Source organism: Idiotropiscis lumnitzeri, chromosome 1, assembly GCF_059441095.1.
Source record: "Idiotropiscis lumnitzeri isolate Australia: NSW breed Sydney's pygmy pipehorse chromosome 1, RoL_Ilum_1.0, whole genome shotgun sequence".
Taxonomy (NCBI): domain Eukaryota; kingdom Metazoa; phylum Chordata; class Actinopteri; order Syngnathiformes; family Syngnathidae; genus Idiotropiscis; species Idiotropiscis lumnitzeri.
The window spans coordinates 41687704-41695159 of record NC_142391.1 but is presented as its reverse complement, the minus strand read 5'-3'; the positions used below and the strand labels follow the sequence as shown (position 1 = coordinate 41695159).

The window sequence follows — 7456 nt, the reverse complement described above, 5'->3', positions numbered from 1 at the left end:
GTCTTTCCTCCCTCACCCCCTACTCCTGCCAATTAGCAGAGGAGTCCTCCTTTTCGGCATCTATTATACCCATTAAGTATTCTGTGTGCTGCTATCAGTTTTCCATAACTAGCTTCCACAAAGACCAAATGCTCCGTTTGGTGTGATTTGTTGCCCCGCTTGACCGCTTCTTTGGCCCATACCCGACTGGCTAAGAGCTGTTCAATGGGGCACCCCTGCTGTTTATCAAGTCGAACGAATCTGTAATGATATAAGTGGGCTTGACAATGACAATGGAGCAGACGTATAAGTATAATAACATACGGCCTGATTTGAATCATTTAAGCAAGCTGCAATTACAGGGGCACTCGGCATAGCGGAAACGGACGGTTTAAAGGAAAAACAAATCAATGCACAGTGATGGTGATGTGTGACAGAAGTGCCTGTTAGTGGTACACAACTGCTCTCGAGCATCATTACACTCACTGTAGGCAATATATTACTGCCTAAAAAGAGGAGTGAAAACAAAAGGCTGTGGCTTAGGAGGGGCGACTGGGTCTTACGGATGGAAAATGGCAAGTCATTTCAACATCTTCACAGATTTTAAAAACTTTTTGCAAGCTTCAAAGTATTCCTTCAAGTTGGACTTCTTTCCGTATAACTTGAAGTTAATATGATGGACTGTATATGGAGCCGTCATCAAAAGACATGTTATGAGTTCCACAGCCGAAGTGGTGATTGTACAGCCGGTTTTGGACTGATTAAACCGTATTTTAAAAAGGTGTGCAAATTGGATTTGCAAACCCCAATTCCACTGAAGTTGGGATGGTGCGTAAAAAAATAAAATGAGAATAGCCTATAATGATTTGTAAATCCTTTTCAATTTATATTCAATTGCATAAACTATAAGACATTTTTTTTCTGGTCAAACTTTGTTTACCACTCTAGTACATCACCTTTCCATTTAGCATGTGGGAACTGAGAACACGACTTGTTCAAGTATTGTCGGTGGAATTATTTCCCATATTTGCTTGATGTGCAACTTCACTTTCTCAACATTTCTGCGATTACGTTGTTATATTTTGTGTTTCTTAAACATTTACAATGGGAGAGAGGTTGGACTTCTTGCAGGCCAGTTTGGTACTCACACTCTGACAAAGCAAAGCTGTCGTAACACGAGCAGAATGTAGCTTGGCATTGCCTTGCTGAAATAAACAGGTACGGCCCGGAAAAAGACATTGCTTGGATTGCAGCATCTGTTGCTCCAAAACGTGCACATACTTTTCAGTGTTAATGGTGCCATCATGCCATTTTTTTCTTATTTTGTTGTTGTATTTTTATTTTCACAAGTCTTGAGACTTACTGGTCTAACCTGAGATCTTGGATATGGTATTTCATGCCATATTATGTGGAGAAATGTGTGTGTTGGTAATTGTCCTTGAATTTGCCTATTAATTACATTATATATCACCAGCATTTTAATATATGGACCACCACCTAGGCCGAATTTTAATTTTGTTTGATGGTTCATATACAGTATCTGTATATATATAGTTCATGATAATTTGGCTATTTAACCAAATAATTTCCTTTTTTAGTGCTCATAGCTGATATTAGTGGTCTGGTTGATGAATAGCCAAACACTCATCATTCACAACATAATTGAATATTACATATTACATAATCAGATGAGTGTTTTTTAGGTACGGTATATGGTTTCAATATGCATTTCAAGATGATAATAATGTCAAAAGTCAAAAATTTGCTTTGAAATATTTTAGCTTAGGAAGGACATTTTGTGAACTCTAACACTTCTATGCAAGTTGTTAGCTCTCCTTGCTTAAGGCTCCAGATCAATATGCATCTGTTTCTCGGGGGTTCAAGTCAAAAATACCTGCTCTCACCTGCTTGTTTTCCTGCCATTGCAGAAATAAGGGGGCAGGTGGTTCTATTTTCATTCCCAGTGCAAGTCTAGTACAAAGCGAGGTGCATGGCTAGAGTTTTGATGTTTTCACAGAGTGCAATTAGAAATGGGCGTTTGCGTGGTTGTGGGTGTGAACACAGCTGACTCGCTTCCCAGCCAATGGAAGCAGTTCCTCTCATTACCTTTAAAATTCGCACTCGCAAGTTGCACAATCTTTAACATTGCGGAAACAGAATGAGAAACTGAGTCCTGGCAAAAGATTAAAGCACGCTAAGTACTTTATAAGGAACTGCAAGCAGACCTCTCCACAGATGGATGATGTAAAGTTGGCCACAACAATTACAGATCATTGCTGTGAAGTGGGCACTTGGCGATTATCTTCCAACCGGATTGTCCGTATCCAAGTGTGTGGATTAAATCAGCCAGCAGCAGAGTGAACATCTTCTCGCTAATCACTCAGTAGCGTGTGGTTTGAATCTTAATAAATCTGCAGGAACACTGGAACAAGTCGCAAGATTTGTTACTACTTGCTTTTGTAAAAGACTCGCAAGAGTTGGCAACAATACGTCACTCTCTCAAGTGCTCAGCCCCTTCACATTCATATTATGGTTTAACATATTTATATGTGGAGTAACACTCCATAATATTATCATAAAAAAATGCCATACTGTGAACACATTGGAATTGATTTCCCTGTGGTCAGTTCAGGCAGCGTGATGGTGAAATATAATTTTGGAAGTTTTTTTTTTTTTTAACTTGCCCCAATAATCTACATCCTGGTGAGCAGGGTGATTTACCCATTAGTGCCTGGATCTGGGACTGAATAAGGGTACTGCCTACTGTATATCTCCAAAATAATCCCTATATTCTCAATGTTGTTGTTGCTTTTTTGTTGTTATAGTTTTTTTCAGTGCTAGACTTGACAATGCCTCTTGCCCCTCACTCGCTACTATGGCTCTCTGTGGAGGATTGTGCTGGTCCACCCCTCATCTATCAGTGACACAATCAGCTGACAGAGCACTTATTCACACTCACTCATGAATATTCAATTTACCCCCACTTCGAGGGTACATAAGACATATCTATACACAGGAGATAACAACGTTATGTCTCCTACTGTGTCATAGCATTTCGCTACCTCCCTCTTCTTATTCTTTCAAGGTTTTCATACATGCAGTAGTTACATAAACATTCATAGCAATATGCGGGTATTAATTTTACGCACATGTTTCACTCGCGGTGTCCACCAAGAGACATTTTTCCTTGACACTTTGTGGAAGCCAACTCAATCCTGCACAGTTTGCGCAATGGAAAAATCCCATTTGTCCTTTGTCAGCACAAACAGTTTAATTTGAGGCTTTTCACTCCTGAGTAAGCAGTGGATCTCCTCAGGAGCCGAGTGAGACACAGGAAGTATATGCACTCGTCTCCCTCATCAACAGGGACACTTCACTCTGCACACGGCATCCTTTATTTTTCTGGCCATAAAGGTTAAAAACCAGTCGTTTTAGTCATGTTGTGCAACTGGATGTACATGGCACACTTTAATGACACAAAAAAAGCTCACTGTATATGAAAAGCTCAGGACAACTTCCACCAGTTCCCCAAACCTGATTTAACATTACCCGTCATACTCTGTCAGATAATAAAATAGATTTATTAGAAACTGATTGTGCAAAGGAAGTAATTTGTTACACTTTATACTATGGGTTGTTTTCATCAAAGACTAAAAAAGGTATTTTCATATATATTGAATGTGTTGTTGACCAGTCAGACGTTTACATTTCTCTTAAAGGCATTATAGTGACACTGTTGATTTTTTGAGTTTACACAGAGCGACATGATCCATAGGAGGACATTATGTTTGCATAAATAAAGTTGTACTATATTCTATAAGTCAGTAGAATGGCTTTAATTGCAGGTGAGTCAAATAACCAAGCATTTTTTTTTATTTTCAAAGGAAACAAAAAAAATTTCTCCTACAACGAGCAATAAAACAAGTTTTGTGGTATTCTTAGAAAGCGAGAGCTTTTTTTTGGTGGGGGGCTGCAAAATTGATGCTACACGCACATGATGCTACACGGGTTAAATATTAAAAGACAAACTGGTTTTATAAATTAAGAATTCATACTTAAGAGAGATTTTGACTCATATTTTTATTTGTGCTGGCCACAAATTAAGTAGTTCTGTCTCTGTAATGATGTTTATTGTGGAAGGCAGCAACAACGAGTGAGCCAAGTACAAATCCCTGCTACCTTAATTGCACATCTGTTCCCCATTGCCTGCGCCTGTAATTTCCTCCACCTCAGGTGACTTCCGGTAAATCAGGACGGGCAAGCCCGTTTGCTCTCTGATCATTTCTGACATGCAGGGACAACCGAGGCAGATGTTTGGAAATTTCAAGGGGGGTATGCATACAGTACTGAGCAGTGGGTGGTGAGCTCATATAAGACTTGAACACCACCCAGTGGTCAAATTGAGAATTGCAGACTCAAGCGCTCCAGAGGATGGGAGTCACTCGGAGTTTTCAAAACACATTTGAATGTTCGAGAGCAAGTAGAGAATTCACCTATGTTGTTTGCTAATGAATTTAAATCTGCCTTGGCGTGTGCGGCCTTTCACACACTTACTTAAAGTGTACGTTTTGAGAATTGTTTCTATGAAAAATGCCTGTAAAGATGAGATTGTATTCAAGGATCAAAGAAAGCTAGAGCAGTCTGTGAATGAAAATATATTTCATATTTGGTGATTTTACATTGATTCCAAGGTATTATTCAAGTTACAAGCATCACAAAAAATAGCCTATATATAGTGTACACTACACTAACACAAAACATATAATAATAGTAAGAACACGCATGCACATACATACGCAATTTGGGACCAGTCTGCAGTCCAGTGACAGGTTGGGTTAAAACCCTCCATCACAAAATCACAAACCAAATCTCAAACAAAATTGGTAACACATTATCATCAAACTAAAGGCTGCACCCCAAACCAAATCCATCTAAATAAATAAATACATAAACTAAACACTCAAATTTAGTAAAATCCCCATTGACCAACCCTACATTTTCCTCCAATTTGTCCAGGCCCAGAACCTCTTATAAGAGACCTACTGAACGAGTATATATTAATTTACAATTTATTTATGTTAATTTAAATTATATTATCTCTATGAATCAACAAGAAATATTGGTACCATTTATGTCATTAATTTAGACATAAATAGTCTGGCGTTGCATTTCACAAACCACGTTGTCGCTCATCGCAAACTTCCATTTTGACTTTTGGATCGAGACGCTACAGGAGTGGGGATTAGAAAACTACGTGGAAAGATTCAAGGGTAAGTATGGAGACTGTTTTTAATGGTTGTACTTCAGCTTGTATTCCCGGGGCTCTCCAAATGGCATGCGCTCCGAGATAAACATCAGACAAGTGTTTAATACTGTTTAATTTACGTATGTATAGCATTTGAAATTAATTACATCTGAGCAGTCAAAACCCTTATTTCAAATGTCCCAAATGTTAACCAGTGTTTGAATCGCTTTACACAATAGTGTTTGCATGGGTAAAATGTTAGAAATGTGTTTGGCCACCATTGGAAGCTGGCGCTGTTTCGTCCCGCTGGCACCAAAGGAAGTGAAGAAGACGGAAGGCGGGAGCAGACGAAAGCAGGCTTTAGGCGGTTACTTGCTGTATATGGCGTCGAGGGGGGGGGCGTCAGTGTAGAAAGAAGAGTAACTGTTAACATCCGCACGGTATTACATGCCTAGTCCTGAACACAACCTGTAACGGCGAGTCCCTGAAATGTAATTGTATTCTCACGGTAAGTCTTTGTTGTCACTCTCATGCTAGAGCCCTTCGGAGAATGTTTGCTGCGCTGGTTTTGAAAATGTGAAAACGCCCGCCATTAAACGACGGTAATGGCTTTTCCAATGTTTTTCGTCAACTGAGCAATTTTTACTTTCGTGAGAACGGTCAGGAAATAAAACATATAAGGCTATTGTCGTATACTGCCAAGAAATTGTATTCAAATAAAGCTAGTACACCCGCGATATCAATGTATTAGAAGTGCGTGTGGTTATCAACAACGTTGAAGCCCACAACATTAACTTAGCATATTGGCAATGTCGACGTGTTCAAGCTGCTTGTTTTGGAGGAGGACTGACACCTTCTTCATAAGATAACCTGCGCTGATTTGTGTTCAAGCAGTCCCCTCTCTTCCAAACCAGTAAACCTGGGGGAAACACTGAATGATATAAGTTTGCAGTGGATATGCACTGCCGAGAAAATAATACATTTGTTTATTTCTAGGTATTAGTGCTTGGTGTGTGATGCTTGAATCTCAATTAAAAAGGTATAGTATCAAAAGCATAATGTCATGTATAAGGACTGTGTGATAATATATTAGTTTTGTTCTTTTTCAGAGGAAGAAATTGACAAGGAGAGTTTTTCATGTCTTGCTGATGATCTGGTGAAAGACATGTTTCCCAAAGTGGTTCCACGGGCCAAGTTCATCCAAAAACTACAATACTTTCTGAAGGTGTGGCATTAATTTTGGACAGTACATGTATAGAGTTGGTGTGAAGCATGGTTTACATTTGTTTTAAGTGCCATAAAGAAATCTTTCAGGTTTCACATTTTAACAATGACAATGAGGTCTATTTGTGTTACCAAGATGCATGCATGCACACATTCCAGAAGTAAAGTTCATATTGCAAACATTCGTTAAATGCTGACCGAGGTAACGAAATGTTTTTTCAATTATTGTTTGTTATTTTGTTAGTTTTCATTAACTAAAATAACCGTCTGTACAATAAACTGTATTTTTCTATTCTCATTCCAGCCTGGAACAGACCCCCTTGCCTGTCAAAGGGAATGGATGGAGGAATGTGCGAAGAGAGGGGTCACATGCCAGCCCAAGTGGTTGCCTCTGGGACCACAGTCTTGGCAGCAAATATTTTCTACGTCCTTTTATGACGACTAGTTTACCAGTTGGACTCTCTTGTCAAAATTGGATATGATGTGGAATACCCAACAGAAGCTGCTGATGTGTGGATGTTTCTTCAGAGGTGCGTGTGTATGGCAATTGCCACACCCTCTGATGTCTTAACTCCAAGGACTCAAGAACTAATTATCAAAACAAAATACAATACAGCTTTATTTATATAGCGCATTTTTCAACAGCTGGAGCTGTAAAAAAAAAGCGCTTTTGATGTGGTGTAATATCAATTTGTGGGAAATTAGCACACAAATTAAAAGATATAAACACATACACTAGATACCAGAAGAACAACGACAGTCGCATGTCGAGTCAAAAACTAAAGAATACAAATTTGTCTTGAAATGTGTTTTAAAAGTGGACAGAGAGGGGGCTCACCTAGCATTTAATGGAAGCTCATTCCATAGGGAAGGACTGGCAATTGTAACTTGTGTTTTGTTATCACTGCATTAACTGTTCCAAATGCTATTTACTAAATATTTTGTATACTGTTATGTATTGTATTATGTATGCATTGTAATATATAGTGTATTGTTTTTTAAATTAAA

The 7456-nt window shown here is 38.8% G+C and overlaps 1 long non-coding RNA gene across 1 annotated transcript; it reads left to right on the top strand.

Annotated features, from left to right (window-relative positions):
- The first annotated feature begins 5576 nt into the window (after positions 1–5576).
- On the top strand, positions 5577–7456 carry LOC148344669 (uncharacterized). The gene is made up of 4 exons (XR_015845634.1): positions 5577–5732; positions 6221–6263; positions 6334–6449; positions 6753–7456. It is a non-coding gene; the product is annotated as an uncharacterized LOC148344669 (long non-coding RNA).